The sequence below is a fragment of the Chlorocebus sabaeus genome, chromosome 25 (assembly GCF_047675955.1).
Source record: "Chlorocebus sabaeus isolate Y175 chromosome 25, mChlSab1.0.hap1, whole genome shotgun sequence".
NCBI classification, from domain to species: domain Eukaryota; kingdom Metazoa; phylum Chordata; class Mammalia; order Primates; family Cercopithecidae; genus Chlorocebus; species Chlorocebus sabaeus.
The window spans coordinates 42,327,215-42,346,559 of NC_132928.1; the positions used below are offsets into that span (position 1 = coordinate 42,327,215).

Here is a 19,345-nt window from a genome sequence, read left to right on the forward strand (position 1 = left end):
CTTCAGCGTCACTAAATCCCATGAACACTTTTTCAGTACTATCACTTGATCTGTCTCTTCTCCTTGAAACATGGATTTCATTAAGTTTCCATGATACGATTTTCTCGTACTTTGGTGTTTGGCACTTTTTAGTCTTATGTGCCAGCTTAACCTTTTTTTGTCTGTATTTCAAATGGGCAAAAATTAAATGGCCAGTCACAGACTCTTCTCTCACCCTATACTGTTGCCGAGATTACAGTATCTGTCTGCATCACTTTAATTATCATAATTAGGTTGGAAATTCACGTATTTATATTCCTGACATAGTTCTCTAACCTCATTTGCAAGTACTCAACTATCTACTCAACATGTACACTAAAATGCTATTTAGGTACTGCATCACAATATGCAAACTGAAATAATGTCTTGGCCCCCTTCTAATAATCTCCATCCCTGATGTCCTTTATATTGTCAGATGATATAGTCATCCACCCAGTTGCTTAATCAAAAAATCAGCAGGTTATATTTGTTGGCTCCATCTCATCTTCAAATTTATCCTAGCACCAAGTCCTGTTGATTCTCTGTCACAAATAAATCTTCAATTTGGCCACCTGTCTGCCTCTGCCCTGTTGAATCCAAAGATAGTTTTTATGCTCACTACCAAAACCATCTCCTAATCCTCATGATGTGGCACAAGATCAATTTCATGGATCAGCGTTTCAAAAATAAAATAAAGTAGAATGGAATAATATACAAGGGAAGAATAGCAAAGAGGAGAGAATATTGCATACATTGTTAAGCATTTTTATAAAAATTTTGTTTTAGCTGCAAGTGTGCTATGTGCTACATGCGGTTTGTTGCAAAAACTGTTGTTATTTATGAGGGTAGTGTTAACAACAGACTAGAAAAACACTGTCCTAACTACTGTGCTTCTGCTTTGCACTTTCTAATCTGTTCTTTAAATTTCCAAAAACGCTACGAGAATAATCTTTAACAATTGCCGATCTGATTATGCCATTGTCCCATGTAAACAGTACTTTCCTAGTGCCTTTTGAATAAAATCCAAAGCCCTAATCACGTCAATTTAAATTCCGCACTATCAGGCATCTTCCTCTCTCTGAAACTTGCAGGACACTGTCCCTCACTTTCAATAATTGAGGAACATTGATTATCTTTGTGTTCTGGCCTCTGCATCCTCTGGCCTCTGGTCTTATATTCTGTACTCTCCTTGAGATCTGTACACATTTATCCTTTGACTCTCAAGATCTTCCAATTATTCAGATCTCAGCTTCCACATCCCTTTCTCCTGAAAGTTTTGCCGAATTTATCCAGATTCTTTTTCCTGTTTTGTGTTCTAGTGACCTGTTGCTCTTAATGTTGGTAAACTTAATATGTATTCAGCCTTCACTCTGTACACAGCAACTGACTTCCTTGAGGACTGTGAGTTTTCCCTAGAGAGTAGTTACTATCTGGTTTGCTAGACCAAGTGCTCAGCATAGTCTCTGCCTTGTAGTGAGCAGTCAGTAAGTATACACTGAATAAATAAATGAACTTCATGAAAAATATAGAAGCCACCAAAAGAAACTCTTTGTATTTCCCATCATAAAATTTACAAAAAATACACTTATCCATACCTTTTTTTTTTCCCTCTCAGAGTGTGTGTATTTGTGTATCCCTTTTCTCATCTAAGGTAATCATGCAGTGTGGTGAATCCCATCACTATCTCCCTCTGAGATAACTCACTTTATTGATTATACCCTTTATCTCATTTGTATTCATTCCTTCCATTACTCCTGGATCTTTCTGGTTAGATTTTATACATGTTTATAATACTTCCGTCTTAAAACAATCAAATAAATGAACAAAACTCTTGAAACTCTAAATCTCGTTTCAACTACCAATCAATACTAATTTTAAGAGCTCTGCTGAAAGGGGAGACTTGCACAATTGCAGAAAGCTGATTTGGGAAGTGATTTCAGAAAGCTGCAATGAATAAAGAGAAAAGGAAAAAAGGTCAACATAGGAGCACTGTATCGTGGTCATCACGGTGGGACCTTCTAAAAGAAAAGAGACTACCTTTCAGAATTGTGTGCCTGAAGAATGGCATGCTGGAGCATTTGTCCACTAGCTCCTCCGACCCAAAGATTAAGAGTCTTTAATCTCATCACTGAACTGCAGAGCCATGCCCATTCACTCAGCAGCAGGGTAGGTTCTCAAATAAAAGCAGAACAACTCACAGCATGCCCTTTGGGACTCTGCTCTTTGTCCTCCCAATGTGTTTCAATCTGAACTCATGACGTATCACTCTACTGGCATTGCTGTCAACACTGGCAACTTGTGGGGGATAGACAGAGTGAAATCAATGCACCAGCACCAAACATCACGGTTCAATCAATGGCAGCACATGGTGCAGAAAAGCAGGAGTTTAGGAGATGACATGATGGTCCAGTCTTGATTTTCCCTGACCTTCAACAGTATTTGGCTCAGTTGCCCACATACTTCTTCTCAAAACACTACCTTCCTTCTTTTTTTTTTTTCCATGAAATGATTTTCCTTGTTTTCCTGAAATTCTATTGTGGCTTTCTCAGTCTCCTACACAGATTTCTGTTACTTTAAACATTGAGGTTTCTTAGGGTTAGGACCTAGACTCTGCTCTTCACATTTCATTCTTTCATTTTTAATGCTGTCTCGTTGTTCTATAACTCTATTATCTTTTTTACAAGTACTTGTTTAATGTCTGCCTATTTCACAAGATCGTTATTTCCAAAGCACCATATTTTTCTCAACGCCCTCATAAAGCACAAAAGAGAAATACGTTACATCTAATTAATCAGGAGTCCATGGTTTTCGGCCCTACTACCCTCTGGACCTGCCCAGTTGTTCTCCCATGCACAGTTGCCTGTCCTTGTAGCAACTAACCACAGGGAAAATAGGGCAGGCCTGTGATTATTCAGCAGCATAAATCACTATTCTCAGCAGAGTGCCAAAAGCCATTTCAAGCCCAGCTTCAGAATAATTTTCAAACCCTATTTGGCTCTTCACAGTGATATTTACTCATAAAATAACCCCGTCTTCAATCATCAGCAAGTAGCGAAGTGTGATTAAAGCATCATTGGCCGGATTTTTGGTTATGGAAAAGATGAAACAAGTCCACTGTTTAAGAAAGTGCAAACAATATAATAAAAGTATTAGATGGTTTCTGAGGAAAAAAAAAAAATTTTCCTGTTCAGTTTTTATGCATTATAAACAGGTAAGGGAAACTCATCTAGGACTTGGAAATGCTGATGAAGCAAAATTGCTGGTCAGTTAGGAGTAAACAGTTCCTTCAAAAGAAAAACGTCTCTTGTAACACTTTCTTTTATGTGATAAACAGTTTGCGGTGGTTATAGGGGAAGTGATGCTTACTAGGTACAAAATTAGTTATATTCAAATGTGCATGTGTCATGGGGGAGTGGACTGAAGATTTTCTTGAACCAATGTAATATTTTGATGAGCATACAGGAAGACATATGTAAGTATAAATTTTGAATATTTACTGAGGGAGTTTATTATCTCTAACTAATTTGGAATATTATATTTAATTATCTAGGTAAAGCAATGAACTCAAAGCCACCAATAGATTATTGGTGTATATGAATGCAGAGTCTAAAAATAGCTAAGCCATCATAAATATTATTGTCATGATTTATTAATTTAAAGTACTAATGAATCATTAAAACTCTTCTAACTAACCTCTGTTATCAATCAACAAATATTTACTGAACAGTTATTAGGTATTTTCATGCTCCCACTTTGCTATAGAACAGCATGGAAAGGAAAAGACAACAAGAACCAATTAATTCTATATAGGGGACTAATAAAAAATTTTGAATTATTTGCCTTGGGTATGGGCATTGATCTTAGAAAGGACAATTTAAAAGACCAAATTGCTTTACAATTTATTGCAGATATTCACAAACAAACAAAACTGCTAATTAATGCAGTAGCCATGCAACAAATAAAAGGGATTGGACATGGTGTGAAAAACAGAATAAACAAGTATTCTGTGCTTCTGAAGAAAAATCTATTTCTAGAGGAATCTACCATTGTTTTGGTACTACCTTTGCTCTGACACAAATGATGAGATTTTCTCTCCTAATTTATGTTTATTTTTCTTTCTTCTTCTTCTTCTTTTTTTTTTTTTTGTGAGACAAGATCTCTCTCTGTCACCCAGGCTGGCATGCAGTGGCATGATCATGGCTCACCACAGCCTCAACCTCCTGGGTTCAAGCAACCCTCCCATCTCAGCCTCCCAAGTAGCTGGAGCTACCAGTAGGTGCTACCACACCCAACTATTTGTTTTTACTTTTTACAGAGACAGGGTCTCGCTATGTTGCCCAGGCTGGTCTCAAACTTCTAGTCTCAAGTGATCCCCCTGCCTTGGCCTCCCAAAGTGCTAGAATTGCAGATGGAAGCCATTGTGCCCAGCCAAGTTTCATTTCTTATCTAGGCTAATTCAAACTGACTTTTGTTTCAAGTGACATGAGGATAAGCATTTTAATATATAATGATCCCAAGCTTGTAATTAAAGGGTCAAAATTTTTATACTAAATTTTTCCCAAAAAAATAGCTTTTCATGAAAAAATTTATTTTCTTTATAGATAGACTATTTCCTTATATTCAAAAGTAAAGGATGTTATGATTTGGCAGAATATTTGGTGAAAACAGTAGTTAATTAACATCTACCCTATCCATGTAAAAGTGTTAAATAAATATAAATATCCTCTGAAAAAGCACAAACTTTTATGATTTAAAAATGTTTTATAAATAAATAGTTCATCTCTGTGTTATTTCATCTTCATACTGTTATAAAAAACCGTCTGAGATTGGGTGATATATAAAGGATAGAGGTTAAATTGACTCACAGTTCAGCATGGCTGGAGAGGTCACAGGAGACTTACAATCACAGCAGAAGGCAAAGGGGAAGCAAGACATCTTCTTCCCAAGGAGGCAGGAAGAAGAAGTGCTTAGTGAAGGGAAAGAGGCCCTTATAAAACCTTCAGATCTCATGAGAATTCACTCACTATCAAGAGGACAGCATGGGGAAAACTGCCCCCATGTTTAATTACCTCCACCTGGTCTCTCACTTGACACGTGGGGATTATGGGGGTTACAATTCAAGATGAGATTTTGGGTGGAGACACATTCAAACTATATCAATCTCCTTAATAATTGCTATATAGATTATAAAACATCCCAATCCCCAAAATATATTTCAATCAACACAATTACCAAATTACCAAAATAATCGAAAAGTCAAATTTCCAATATGAATCTTTATGTACCAGTGCCAGAAGTTTGAGCATGTTTCTTTTAATTGTGAATAAGTGGAATTGTAATTGTAATTAGGGTTGCATGGTAAGACAGTGCTCTTGGTAAGACAACTAACATGGGAAAAAACATAAGGCATGAGGTTTTCTCAGTCTCTTCATAGATCATTTGCCTTTCAGTGCCCCAAGTGAGAAAGGAAAAGCTATAATGGTGTATCATCGCTGTGATGTGATGGTCTTTGGAAGTGTGAATATAGCTAAACTATAGACTGCAATAATCAATCAAATACAAATCCAGGTGTTGCAGAAAGGTTTTTTTGTAGCTGTGATTAAAGTTGATAATCAATTGACTTTCAGTGAGACCATTCTTGATAATGTGAATGGACCTTAGTCAGGTGTAAGGCCTTAAAAGCATTGCTAAGGTTTTCCTAAAGAAGAAGAAATGTGAGCAGGACTTTCCCCCGCCACACCACCTTGGCCAAGTGTTCTAGCCTGCCCTATGAATTTCAAACTTGCATCTCCAACTCCCATAAATGATTAAGCCAATTCTTTGCAAAAATATTTTAATGTGTATCTCCTACTGATTCTGCTTCTCTGGTGAACCCTGACAACTCTCCATCATCTTGGTTGTAGAGGAAGAGGCCAGACACTTCAAAGTAAAGAAACCACAATCAGGTGGTTTCTATGGGCCTTGACATAATTCAAATAAGCCATATTCTACCTCCTCAAATGGTGCTTCAAGCTTAGCTTTAATTTTTTTTGAAACTATTCAAGGAGAAAGAAAACTAGAAAAAAGCTGAAAAAAATAGCCTAGATAATGCATAATAATTTTTTAAGTTATCTTGAGTAGAAAACTAGAGAACATTTTTGAAAAATCTTTCTGACTGATGTCTCTATAGAGTTCTGTACATTTTACTCACTCATTGATAAAAAGTAACTTATTGGGCCCTGGGAAGAATAAAGGTAATTCTCCTGAACCTAGGTCAATAAATTCCTAAACACTTTTTCATTTTATAAAGTATAGGTGAACTCCCATATTAAAAGGGATTATTTGTATTCAATAATCAAATTCTTTTAAATAAACTATTTCTCTCTTGCTGTCTTCATTTATACTTAAATTGATTTTTTACATGCACATATATATCTATATGAATATACATATGGTACAAGGAACATGGCTGTGCTTTGGTCAAGGATAGGCTGAGGTAGGATGTCTACATCAGCAACTTTAGGGCACAGGCATATAACTCCACTTGTTATCACAGCCATGAAGCCATAACTTGGGAAGGCTATCACTTGGCTCTACACCAGTATTGTCTGTAAAAGATATAATTGCCCTTTTAACACTGTGTAGGTATGCTGGTGCCCACAGAAAGAGAGTCAGAGGTGTCTGTCTTTGCAGACAGACAGAAGGGAGCCAGGACACAGCTCAGCTCACTCATGCCTAGAGAGAGAGAGCTAAGCTGCTGACCCTGAAGGCAAGAGAGAACCAGACACACAGCTGTGTATGGGGACCACCGGACTAAACAGCCAGGACAGGGTGAACAATGTGAGAAAAAGCTGTTGATGAGAGCTGCTACTGAATAAAATCATCTTTCACTGCCTATGGCCCCTAGAGTGTTCTTTCTGCACATTCACCCACTTCCTCCAGACCTCAGGATGGGCTAGAACCTAATCCCATGCATAACAATTGGCATAGTCATGAACCTGACATACGGTTATGCAATTTGGCAAATATATGGATTTGAGAAATTCTGCTAGGGTTAAGAATCGTGTGCTCCATCATGATTATGTGTTCCATCATAAAACCCATGACCAAAAAAATAGATAGTAAACTGATTTACACATATGAAATTATTTGAAGTCTCATTGCACCTGTCTTATAATATCCCCTTCTCAACACTAATGATATGAAAATTCAGGATTAAAGATAAAAACTCATAAATCATAAAGAAAATGACACCTGTTTTTCTTCTTATAAATCATTTTCCAGTATAACAGTGGACTGGATCAATCCATCATGGCTGAAGCTAAATACAACATTAGTTTCCAAAGATATGCACGGTTTTACTACTCTGCAAAAGCTCATTAATTTTCCTCAGGTATTTAAGAATACAATCATCAATGGTGTAATGAGTGAAAGGAATTTACTAGAACATCTTGATTTTTATTTTAATGAGGAGAAAAGGTAAAGTATGTAGGTATTCCACCGATTGGTTTCACATACACCTCCAACTTAGGAATGTTGTTGTATTTGATATAAAAAGACAAGTTTTGTAACTAAGCAACATTTTCGAAAGAAACTATTATGATTAGGGTCTGAAGTCCCTGAACTATGTAAGTGTAACTAACATATTTGAAATATAGAATAAGTAATTTCAGCCTGAGTTTGTAGCCTGGGAAATAGGGATCTCAATTTTCAAACAGGGGTAAGAGGAGGAGGAGAAAAAGAAAAGCTGAGAGGGAAAAGAAAGGAGATAAAGAATGGGGTGGAGGAGAAATGCATTGCTTATTTCTAAATGTCGTCCTTACCTTAAGAAACATTTTTAAGTTACTTTTGATTTCTATTCCTGCCTTTTTTCTAACCCCTTGGTCCATTTTCTCAAGTATCTAAGTAACTCACCTGCTCTAATCAGCGCTATCCAATGCCCACTCCAAGATTTCTTCCTAAATCCTAAGGTCATGCAACTTTAAAAGATAAGGCCTACTAAATTCTTAAAATCAGTGACTTTAAAATGATCACAGTGACTTTAAAATCATTGGAAGTTAAGAAAAGAATAATAAAACTTTTTTTTGGATAGAAGAAAATATCCAGATATTAAGTTGGTGCAGCCCATAAGCCATTTATTTATTCATTCACTTCATGTATTCAATAAACATCTAAGTGCTTCTCGTCTTGAAAGACACTACCTAATGTTAGTTTCGCTAACATATTCCTTCTCTTTTCAGTGTCTTGCCTTCTCTTACTGTGGAACCTCACAGACTCTCTTAGAATTTCTCAGTTTTAATGTTTAGTTTTTTGCTTGTGTACACAACGGCCCATATGTCAGTAAAAGCAGAGGCTCCTTCTGGTAGAAGTAGATGAGGTGCAGCGATTTGTACAGAGGGTCAGGAAGAACCTCATCTGTTACCCTCCATTAATGTATACTCCTGGCAAATTGACTAGGTCAGAAGACTTACATAAAAATTTAATTTACTGGTTAATCAAGTGGACAAAAGAGCTTGCTGGATATTTAAAACTCTGAAGAAAAAATCACATTAATTACCTCAGAGAACTCTCTATCAAAGAACTAATCATTCCTAAACCATATTGAGTTCATTGTGCCCCAATGTTTTTGGCACTCAAGAGACAGAGACCTCTGCTCCTCATGAGTCCTGTGTTTGAAAGAGAAATTTTCTGTGAAATAAATGACATTTATTAACTAATGATGACTTTATCACTTATTAATCAAAAACATCTACAACTGCTAATCAGAATTTCTGATACGGTATTTGCAATCAGATTCTTCATCGCCAAAATTACAAGAAATTGCACTAGGACCAGATACAGGATTTTCTTACAAGAAACAATTGTATTGATTGTAATAGTCTAATATTAGAGGTGTATTTATTCAAAAAATTCAAATTACACTCAATTTCAAAAAATTGTTTAGAGAGATAAAGTCATACTTTATAATAAATGATTATATTATTTCAAGCATTAAATTCACAAATTCACCATGAAAATTTTTTTTTCCAGTTATGTGGAGTAAGAATGAACAAAAATCATTTAAAAAACAGATATGGCTTAGCAAATGTTCTTCCAAGCTTTCTAATTATGTGCTATTCTCTCTTTATAGTACTGCAGAAAATTCAAGTGTTGTAAAAAGTACCTCATCAGTTGCTTGATTGGAGGAACTAATTTAGACTGAACAGGAATGTGCTTTCAGAAAAGGAGAAATGACCTTGTACAGCATGATGTGTACCTACTTATTTACTTTGAAGAGTTTCTAAGTAATTTTCAATTATAATATGATCAATCCTATATAAATTTCTGTTTGTTTTATCCAATCATATTCATTCACACAACCTATATTGTTGAGGATGATGAAATTATACAAACTTTCAAAATGTAATAATGTATTACACAATGTTTAATAACATGAAAATGAGCAACTTCATGCATTAACATATATTCATTCTACAAATAACTTGGAGTGTCTACCAGGTGTCAGACACTGAGAAAATTATACCAACTAAAACAGACACATCTCCATCCTACTCGAGCTTAGAGAATTGGCTTCATTATAAAAGCTGGCATTGACATTTTAAGTGTTGTGTTTCAGACACTGTCTACACAATTAAATGTACTAACTATAATTAATTTACTTTTTCAGTAAATTACCCAATAACACTGGCTGACTCTACCTCAAAATTATTTAAATCCTATCGTCTGTGGCAACATGGGTGAACTTGAAAAACATTATGTTACATGAAGTAAACCAGGCACAGAAATACAAACATTGTATGATCTCACTTATATGTGGAATCTAAAAGAGTAGTTTCATAGAAATAAAGAGTAGAACAGTGATTATTGGAGACTCAGGAGGATAGTGATGACGGAAAATTGGGAGATGTTGGTCAACGGGTGCAAATTTAGACAGGAAGAATAGGTTCTGCTGTTCTGTAACACAGGAGGGTGACTACGCATATACCAATGTAGTGTATATTTCAAGATAGTTAGAAGAGATTTTGAATGTTGTCACTACAAAGAAATAATAAATGTTTAAAGTGATGGATGTGGTGATTACCCCAATTTGATTATTATACAATGTATACATCCATTGAAACATCATACTGTATATAAATATGAGCAATTATTATGTGTCAATTATAAATGTAAACGATTAACTAATAAAAAGCATTTAAGAAGATGCCATAATTTAACTTAATAAAAAAAATTTTAAAAAAGAAAGAGCAGTAAATATTATTAGTTTAGAGATATAATACTTATACATAAATACCAGCAACTGAACCAAATTTCTACAATCATGACTTAAAATTAAGTTGCTGAATATTTTTAATATAGAATTAATGATCAAATACACCGACATTAAGAAAGTTTCAGAAGAACTACAAGGCAGAAAACATATGGCTTTTTTTGCTTACCTTTCAATCAGCTTGGAATTAACAGAGTCCTGTCATTCGCTACCTCTTGCTGAAATTGTTTACATAAACCAGTCTATTTATTTAAACATTTTTCTTCTGAATTGCAATATTTTTATCTTTAATTTTATCTTAAACTACTAGCACTTTATCTTCCTTTAAAAATTAAATCCTGTTCCTGCTAAGATATATTTATAAAATTTTTTAAATCTTTATGTGTAAGGACAAAAATTCTTATCCTAAAATGTAAGATTGATAACAGTCTCGCCACAACCTAACTTTCTCTTAATTTCAGAATTTCCCCTCCTTAGAGATCATGTAGAAGACTAGAATAGCCTGGTCTCAAAGACAGAGGATTTGTTCTATTTCTGATTGTGCCACTGAATTTTTGAATAAACTTTCTCCTCCTCCTCCTCCTCCCACTCGTGTCCTTCCTTTCTTCTTCATCCTTTTATCACCATTACCATTTCAAATGAAATCTATTATTTAACTCTTCACAGTGAAGATGTATAAACTGAGGTTTTTTTTTGGATGTTTGCTAAGATATTAGTGTCTAGAGTCCTGCTTGCTTTTCTGTCCACTTCCTTCCTGGTCCTCTCTGACATATCTCCAGGAAAATCTTAGGGCCTGCTGAAGAAAACTCTAGGACTAGATGAATCTCTTCTATCCCATCTAGCAACATTTCTCCTCCTCTTTTCTAAAACAAGTTTATTAATGATTCTGCTAGCTTTTTACTTCCTTCATTAAATCTATCTCATAAGCTGTAATCCAAAGATATTCTTCTTTATTAAATCAACACACACTCTGTTATATTTTACTATGCAGCATTTTTCAAAGTGTCTTTAGGAAACTGTTAGATATTGATAGTTGTTAAGAAAAAATTAAATGAGAGAGAAAAAAAGAGAGACAGAAAAAGTGTGACTAATCTATGTCAAATTAGTATGGGAACCACTGGTTGAACAAGATTTACTTGGGATCTTTACTTCAGAAACTCTCAAATATTTTATATTGTGTTTAGGATTATACACAATGAAGATTTATATGGACTTCTTTATGTGCCTCATCATATCTCATTGTTCATTCGGCTGCTTTACATGCTTTGAATGCCCTGGACGCAGTCTTCTTGGTAGGACATCATTCTATTTTCAGTAACAAAGTGGTGAATGTGAGACAAGCTATGCTTCCTTTAAATACTTTCACCCTTAATTATCCACAACTTTTATATATGTGTATGCAACCTAAGAAAAATTCTGGGAGTTAGAGGTAACATAGCACATCACAGCAAGGTTAGAAAATATTAGAAATCCCTGTTCTTACAGCTTGTCAATGCTGTTCATCTCTGGGAATTATTTAAAGGCTTCTGTAAGAGATTAAAGCACATTTTCAAAAATTTCTTCCACTAAAAGGTGAAGTCTTATTTACCTCTCCTGGAATCTGGGTTGGCCTTATTTGCCTACAGCTTGCTTTATCTATAGCAAAATGAAACTATTCTAGTTATGGGCTAGCCTTTTATAACGGGCCTGGATGCTTCCACCTTTTATCTTTGAGCCCTAGGACCCCACATAAGAACTCCAACTACTGTGATGTGAGGATTCCCTCGTCACACAGAGATAACACACAGGTTCTCAATTGGCAACTCCAGCTAAGCAATGAGCCGATAGGGAGTGTCCAGGGTCAGGCCAGCCCGTCCTTCAGATGACTTCAGTCCCAGCTGCTATCTGTCTATAAACACGAGAGATCCCAGGTGAAACTACCTAGCTAAAAGCAGGCATACCACAAAACCATGAGAGAGAATGAGTTGTGGTTTGAAGCTACTGAGTTTTGGGGTGGCTTGTTTAACAGCAATAGATAAATGGAATAGCTAATAGCACCTCACTATTATATAATCATACATTAACCAACACCTTTTATAACCCTTGCATTTTTATTCCCATTTTTTCAGTAGGCATATTTTTGTACAATCACGTAGTTCAGAGGAAGGAATATCCATCATTTATGGAGTAGTTCTTTCAAATAAGGAATTCAAGAAATCCAAACACGTAAGAGGCAAAGTAGAGCAATCACAGACTCTATAAATTAAAGTAAGAGCTACAAAGCTCATACACACATATGTTCTCACAAGAGCTGCTATTGCGTTTGTAGTCTCACATGCATAGATTTTAGTTGCTCTCAATCACGTCCATTTGTAAAACAAAGGATCTTAACGATACTTTCAGGATGTGAAAAACATTAAAAGTGAAATACAAAAATGGTTCTCTTGGTCCAAAGTATTAGAGTGCATTTCAGAAGTCAGCAATATTTCTAACACAAAATTTTTACCTGAGTTTTTATAAGCAGATAAATGAATAATAGTATAAAATAGATAAAACTATAGAATACTACACATGGATTAAAGTTTTAGATCCTTAACACTTTAGGAGAATGAGAGGTATTATATATAAACTAAATCATAAAAGAATAATTGATTTCATGTAGAAATCTTCTAGTCTATGATCAGCATTAGATGAAATAGTATATTTATTTTTTCTAAACCCCCAAAGTATAGGGGTTTTTAACATATGTTTTGTGAACCATTTATGAAGTCTTTGGATAGGCATTATACATAAATATCTAAAATTCTGTACTTATTTGTATGTGTGCAATTATCTGTGTAGAAGAACGATGTCTTTCATCAGATTTTCAGAGAAAATAGGAAGCCTAGATGGCTTCAAATTATAACTAGAATTTAATTAAAAAGAATTCATCACAAAGTAAAAGCTACCTGAAAGAACACCAGAATAAAATAGACACGATATTAGAATAAATTATGGAACACTTTAGTTTCTATATAAACCTTATCTCTCAATGTTATAGAAACCTCTCCTTTGGGACTGACCATACTACCCTGGTTTATTGCACTACCATAATTTTACTTCCCACCCTTCTGGCAGCCTATAGTATTTATTGCCTATCTAGTTCGGGTTTGTGTAATAGATGAGACTCAGGAGGGAAAGTTCCATCTTTTCTATTATCTTTTGTAAACTGCAATGTTGATCACTTGTAAGATAGCAATAATTCAGTTAAAGTGTCATAAATATATATGTGACATAGAATGGTCTACATGGTACATTCAGACAGAAATAGTTAGATGTACGATGCCTATGTTGTAAGTTTGAAGTTAGAGACTTTGGATCTAGAGATCCTAATGAGCAAGGAATAAATTACTACCAACTATTACTATTTTCACTCTACACATCCTGACGGATCCTTCAGTGGCCCAGAATAACAACTTCCACCTAAGTTACAGAAAATATCGACAAATGAAGGTAAGGGCAATTAAACCCAGGTATATTTGGGCGCTCTGCCATATGGATAGGAAAAAGACCTGAGATACTAATTGGGTACACACTGCAACTAACCCAGAAGAAGAAGCTGACTTTGTTCATCAGCACATGCACATCATTCTAGAGAATATGCTAATGCATGGAGGGAAAGAAGAAAATAATTGATAACACTGGCCCTTTAGTCTCTTATGAATGTATATTTAGGAAGTGGAAAAGAGATTTTTGTCTTTTATTTATTTATTTCCTTTATTTGCTCTGACACCAAGGATACCAATATGGGGAACTTAATGCATTCTTCACGGAAGACAACATAAAGCATACTATGTTATTTTCCAGAAGAATAAATGGATTAAAATTATCACAAAAATTTAACTGTAAAGAACTTTCTGACTAAAATAATTTTTATACTAAAACTGTAGCTAAAAGTGATTATAAACATTGTTACTGAAAGTATATTTCTGAAATGAAGACTGATATCCATTTGTTGGGAATTATATACACATAATTATACACACATTCAGCAATCAACAGACATTTCCTTGGACTCTCTATTAATCCTGGGAGTGTGTGTATATGTGTGTGTCCTCAGATATATACTCAACTATATTTAACTTCTCCATAAAGAACATGAACACATTAAGTAATTAATGCTTGTCAGTTACTTTGAGTGAATGCCGTTTGAAGCAAGTGCTATATCTGTTAAGTAATAATAATAATCAAGATAATGGGCTGTCCAATTATGTAGGTTATTTGCTAGCAGTTTTAAAACACACCATATGTTTGCTAGGATGTAGATATTTATTTATTTTTCTTAAGAAGGAAGACAAGCATTCATCAATGTAAAATAAAACTTTTTTTAATATGAGAGGCATGCTGATTTACGTAATGATTCTAAAATTGTCTAATACCTACAGCACAGTCAATCAAGCTGTACTCAATATGCTAAAGAGTAAGAGAAGGGCCAAATCTTTGGCGTTCCTTCTATTGGTTCTTTGAGGATTGGAAAAACTTGCACTTCATTCTCATCCAGGAAAGCCATCTTATTTCCCAGATCACTTGGTCTTTCACAGTCTTTTTCCATACTTATTATCAGATTGCTGTAACGATAAAACTCATTTTAGTTCATTCATTCAACATACTTCTGAAATACTATTGAAAGAAAGGAGGCTGGGCGTGGTGGCTCATGTCTATAATCCTAGCAATTTTGGAGGTTGAGGTGGGCAGATCACCTGAGGTCAGCAGCTCCAGACCAGCCTGGTCAACATGGTGAAACCCCATTGCTACTAAAAATATAAAAACTAGCCAAGTATGGTGGTGAGTACGTATAATCCCAGTTCCTCGCGAGGCTGAGGCAGGAGAATTGCTTGAACCCAGGAGACAGAGGTTGCAGTGAGCTGACACGGTGCCATTGCACTCCAGCCTCGGCGACAGAGTGAGACTCTTCCTCTTTAGTGGCCCAACACTGCTTACAGTGTAAAGTCTAACCTTCTGATTACAGCCACAAGATGTTCAACACCATGACCTCAATTATGTGGAAAAGAGGATGTCACAAGCTTTTCTATATAATTTACCTCTGTTGCACCAAACTACTTAGTGTTCTCAGAACACTATGCTTCAATCCAGGGTGATTTCTTCATTTTGGTGTTCCTGTGGCTCCTTAATGCTGTATATCACAACCACTGTCATAGTGTTTAATTATAAAGGTTATCCACTGCACAAGGACACTATATTACCTTATAAACATCATAGTAAATGTCTTGCTCTAACAAAATGATCAGATCCTATCCCTTTATCTCATTTAGAAATGTCAAACTATCTTGATTAACAAGCTTATCAAAATCATATGAAGCAGAAGAGACACTTTTTCTGAAAATAAATGGTGGTGGGCAGAGTGAAAAAAAAATTGCAGATGCTTTCGGGTTGGGTGCTATGGCTCATGCCTGTAATCCTAGCATTTTTGGGAGGCCAAGCTGAGCACATCTCTTGAAGCCAGGAGTTCGAGACCAGCCTGGCCAACATGGCAAAAACCCTGTCTCTATTAAAAATACAAAAATTATCCTGGCGTGGTGATGAGTGCTTGTAGTCCCAGCTATTCAGGAGGCTGAGGCAGGAGAATTGCTTGAACCCAGGAGGCAGAGGTTCAAGTGAGCTGAGATTGCACCATTGAACTGCAGTCTGGGTAACACAGAGAGACTCCGTCTTTTAAAAAAAAAAAAAAAAAAAAAAAAAAGCAGATGCTTTCAGTAATTCTATCCTTTCACTTCCTGGTAGTCATAAATGCCTTTTCCACAATTCATAAAATTTCAAAAATTCTCAGCCCAGCAATATGCAAGTGTCCCATTCATTCATAAGCAAAATCTCACTTATCCTTTCCTCCAGAGGGTGACTAGCTGAATCTTAGTTCATACCTTGTTCTCTAAGTCAAGGTTTTCTGGGCAATCTGCAGACTAGTCTGTTTAGATATGACCTCAAGGTGCAAAAGGCCATAGATAAATAATATATTTAACCACCTCCACACACTGAATATACACTAATGAAGTTAAAACAGGATAATTATCACAAAAGCTCTGATTTACAAAGGGGAAGAAGGAGAAACAATGTATAAGGCATCTATGATATTTCCTAGACATGGTTTGCAAGGATTCCCTGCCAAGGAAGTGAAATGTTTCTTGGTCAACCAAAGTCAATTCTACTGATTCTTTTCACTGGAAAATTCACCCTTCCATCACTCTTCCTACTCTTATGTGGAAGAGACATTGAGCAGCTATGCTGCTTTACCAACTCACTACCTGTGTGGGTAGTTTCAAGTTTCAAACCTTAAGAGTAAATAATCATGTGAATCCTTTCCTACTTACCTAGCTTGGGACTTTTCCGGTAATAAAGTACTTTTTAAAATCACAATAGGATGCTGGCAAATTTGCATTCTCTCAACTCTCCAACCAAGTAACTAAAGATAGCAAACTTATTAGAGCTGATTAATCTAGATCCTGCATCCTTGTGTTTTAGCTACAGACTTTGGTGTTCTTCCCCTCTTTGGTCTTTAATAGCCCCCTTCTAGGCCTCTGTTTCCAAATTAATGGGCTTAGATAATGACGTAAGTATATTTTGTATTTTGCTACAAGACTAAATCATAGTTGGTGACTAAAGAGTAAGTGGCAATTCATTTGGTCTGGAAGATAACATAGTACAGGAAACTTTCACACAGAGCTAGGGAAACAAACTTCCTCTATTCCCAATGGCATCTATGGTTGTGTTTCTTGCTCCTCACCCTGCCTGAGACAAAACATCTAGCTAGTACAGCTGTAGAGAATAATGAAATCATGTCCTCTGACGCATCAGAGCTGGAACTGAGGGCCTTTATCCTAAGTGAAATGACTCAGAAACAGAAAATCAAAACTGTACATTCTCACCTACAATTGGGAGCTATACGATGGGTACACATGAATATAAAAATAGAAATAATAGACATTTGGGACTTCAAAATGGGGGAAGTTGGAGAGGGTGAGGGCTGAAAAATTACCCATTAGGTACAATGTTCACTATTGGAGTGATTGGGTCACTAGAAGCCTAAATCTCGCCATTACAAATCTATTCTTGTAACAAACATGCACAAGTGTCCTCTGAATGTAAAATAAAATAAAACAACAAAGAGAAAGAAAGAAAGAAAGAAAGAAAGAAAGAAAGAAAGAAAGAAAGAAAGAGAAAGAAAGAAAGAAAGAAAGAGAAAGAAAGAGAGAGAGAGAAAGAAAGAAAGAAAGAAAGAAAGAAAGAAAGAAAGAAAGAAAGAAAGAAAGAAAGAAAGAAAGAGAAAGAAAGAAAGGAAGGAAGGAAGGAAGGAAGGAAGGAAGGAAGGAAGGAAGGAAGGAAAAGAGATGAAAGAAAGAAAAAAGGAAAGAGAAGGAAGGATGGATGGAAGGAAGGAAGAAAAGAGAAAGAAAGAAAGAAAGAAAGAAAGAAAGAAAGAAAGAAAGAAAGAAAGAAAGAAAGAAAGAAAGAAAGAAAGAAAGAGAAAAGAAAAGAAAGAGAGAAAAAGAGGGAGGAAGGAAAAGAATAACTTAAAAACTTCACCTAGTACAACTTCCCACTATGCACGATTATCTAACTCTCTGTCATTATGGATTGCTGACCATAGCAAACTGTACCATTCTCTTTCCTCTCTTAGTTAGGACAGTTGAAACTAAAGCTTAGATATTCTTTCCTCTAATACCATATTATAAGACTTAAGCATTAGAAAACACATCCTGCTTCCTACTATTACTCAATCAAGTATCTGTTTTCAAAAACACAATAATCATTGGTCTAATCAACCCTTTGCTTCTTACAAAAAGATTGTCAAGAATTTCCAATTTGAGGAAAAGATACTTTCCCTGTCGCCCACCCTATTTTGACTCAATTGATTCCACATTTTGGGTCTTCAAATTCCAAACACTCCCTCTTACTACCCATTATTCTGTTTTCCAGCACACTTTATTTTCAAATGTTAAGTAGCCAACTCAAGCCACTTTTAGCAAATATAGCAAATTCATTAACTCATATAACTAAAAAGATAAAGGAATCTCGCTTCAGGCCCACTAGTCACACTGACCCAGAGGCTGCCTGTGTCCCTCTGGCTCTGTGCTTCTTTCACGTTCATTCTCTCTCCACAATTTGGCTATGCCCTCGTTTGTGCAGGCTTTATTTTCAGGCAGTTGCTCTTATTGCAGGATAATGAAAACTCTGCATTGTATTTAGGTTTACACATTGCCAGAAGCATGTTTTTAACAAACCATTGCAGTAGGGAGAGATGGTTGAACCTGATTATCAAAAACAGTTTTTTGTTTTTTTGTTTTGTTTTTACAGGGCTGGTAACAATGAACCTACAGTGGGGCAGAGAAGAAGAAAAGGAAAATAATCGTGGGTTCTTTTACATCTTAACTGAGTAACAACCCAAGCTTTTTCAGAATTGTCAATAATTCTCACAACATTCATTTTATGACATGATTTTGAATATGTTGAAATGTACTCTAACATAATTTCAGGATGTACATGTTTAAAAATAAAAGGAAAGTCTCCAGGGCACATGTGCGCGTTCTTTCTTCTCCACATTTCATGATATTTGGGCAGAAACATCAGCAACAAGCAGCACTAAAAGGAAAATAATAAGAAAAAGTGAGATTATGCAATAAAATGCCATATGTCAAAAATTCACAAGGCAAGAAAAAAGAGATGCAAATTTAGTACATTAGAGTGGTTGTCTTTTTAGAGGGAAGTGGAAGGACCAAAAGAAGATAAAAGGGGATATAGCCATTCATGAAGGGGTTGACTTTACAACAGGAAAATAACCCCCTTCTCTGAGAAAGGAGGAAAAGGGCAACTGCGAAAACTTTTGAGGAAATGAAAGTCATCTGAGGTGTGTATTTCAGTACCTGGGTATTTGAGGAAAACGAAACATGTTTCAAATGATTTCTGTAGCAAACTAAAACTGGAGATGAATAATGTAAATACCGAGTACTACTGAGGAAATCAGCCACAATAGGAAAGAATACAGTTGAAGTGCAGTAGGCAAATAATAATACTCACAGTATAGACATCTTTTAGAGAATGAAACAT

General features: G+C 35.6%; 1 long non-coding RNA gene across 1 annotated transcript in view; it reads right to left on the reverse strand.

Moving 5' to 3' along the window:
• LOC119619775 (uncharacterized) overlaps positions 1–18,971 on the reverse strand; it is a 33,026-nt gene extending 14,055 nt beyond the window's left edge. The window contains exon 1 of the long non-coding RNA XR_005236243.2: positions 18,782–18,971. This is a non-coding gene — a long non-coding RNA (uncharacterized lncRNA). The remainder of the gene's footprint in view (positions 1–18,781) is intronic.
• Positions 18,972–19,345: the final 374 nt, after the last annotated feature.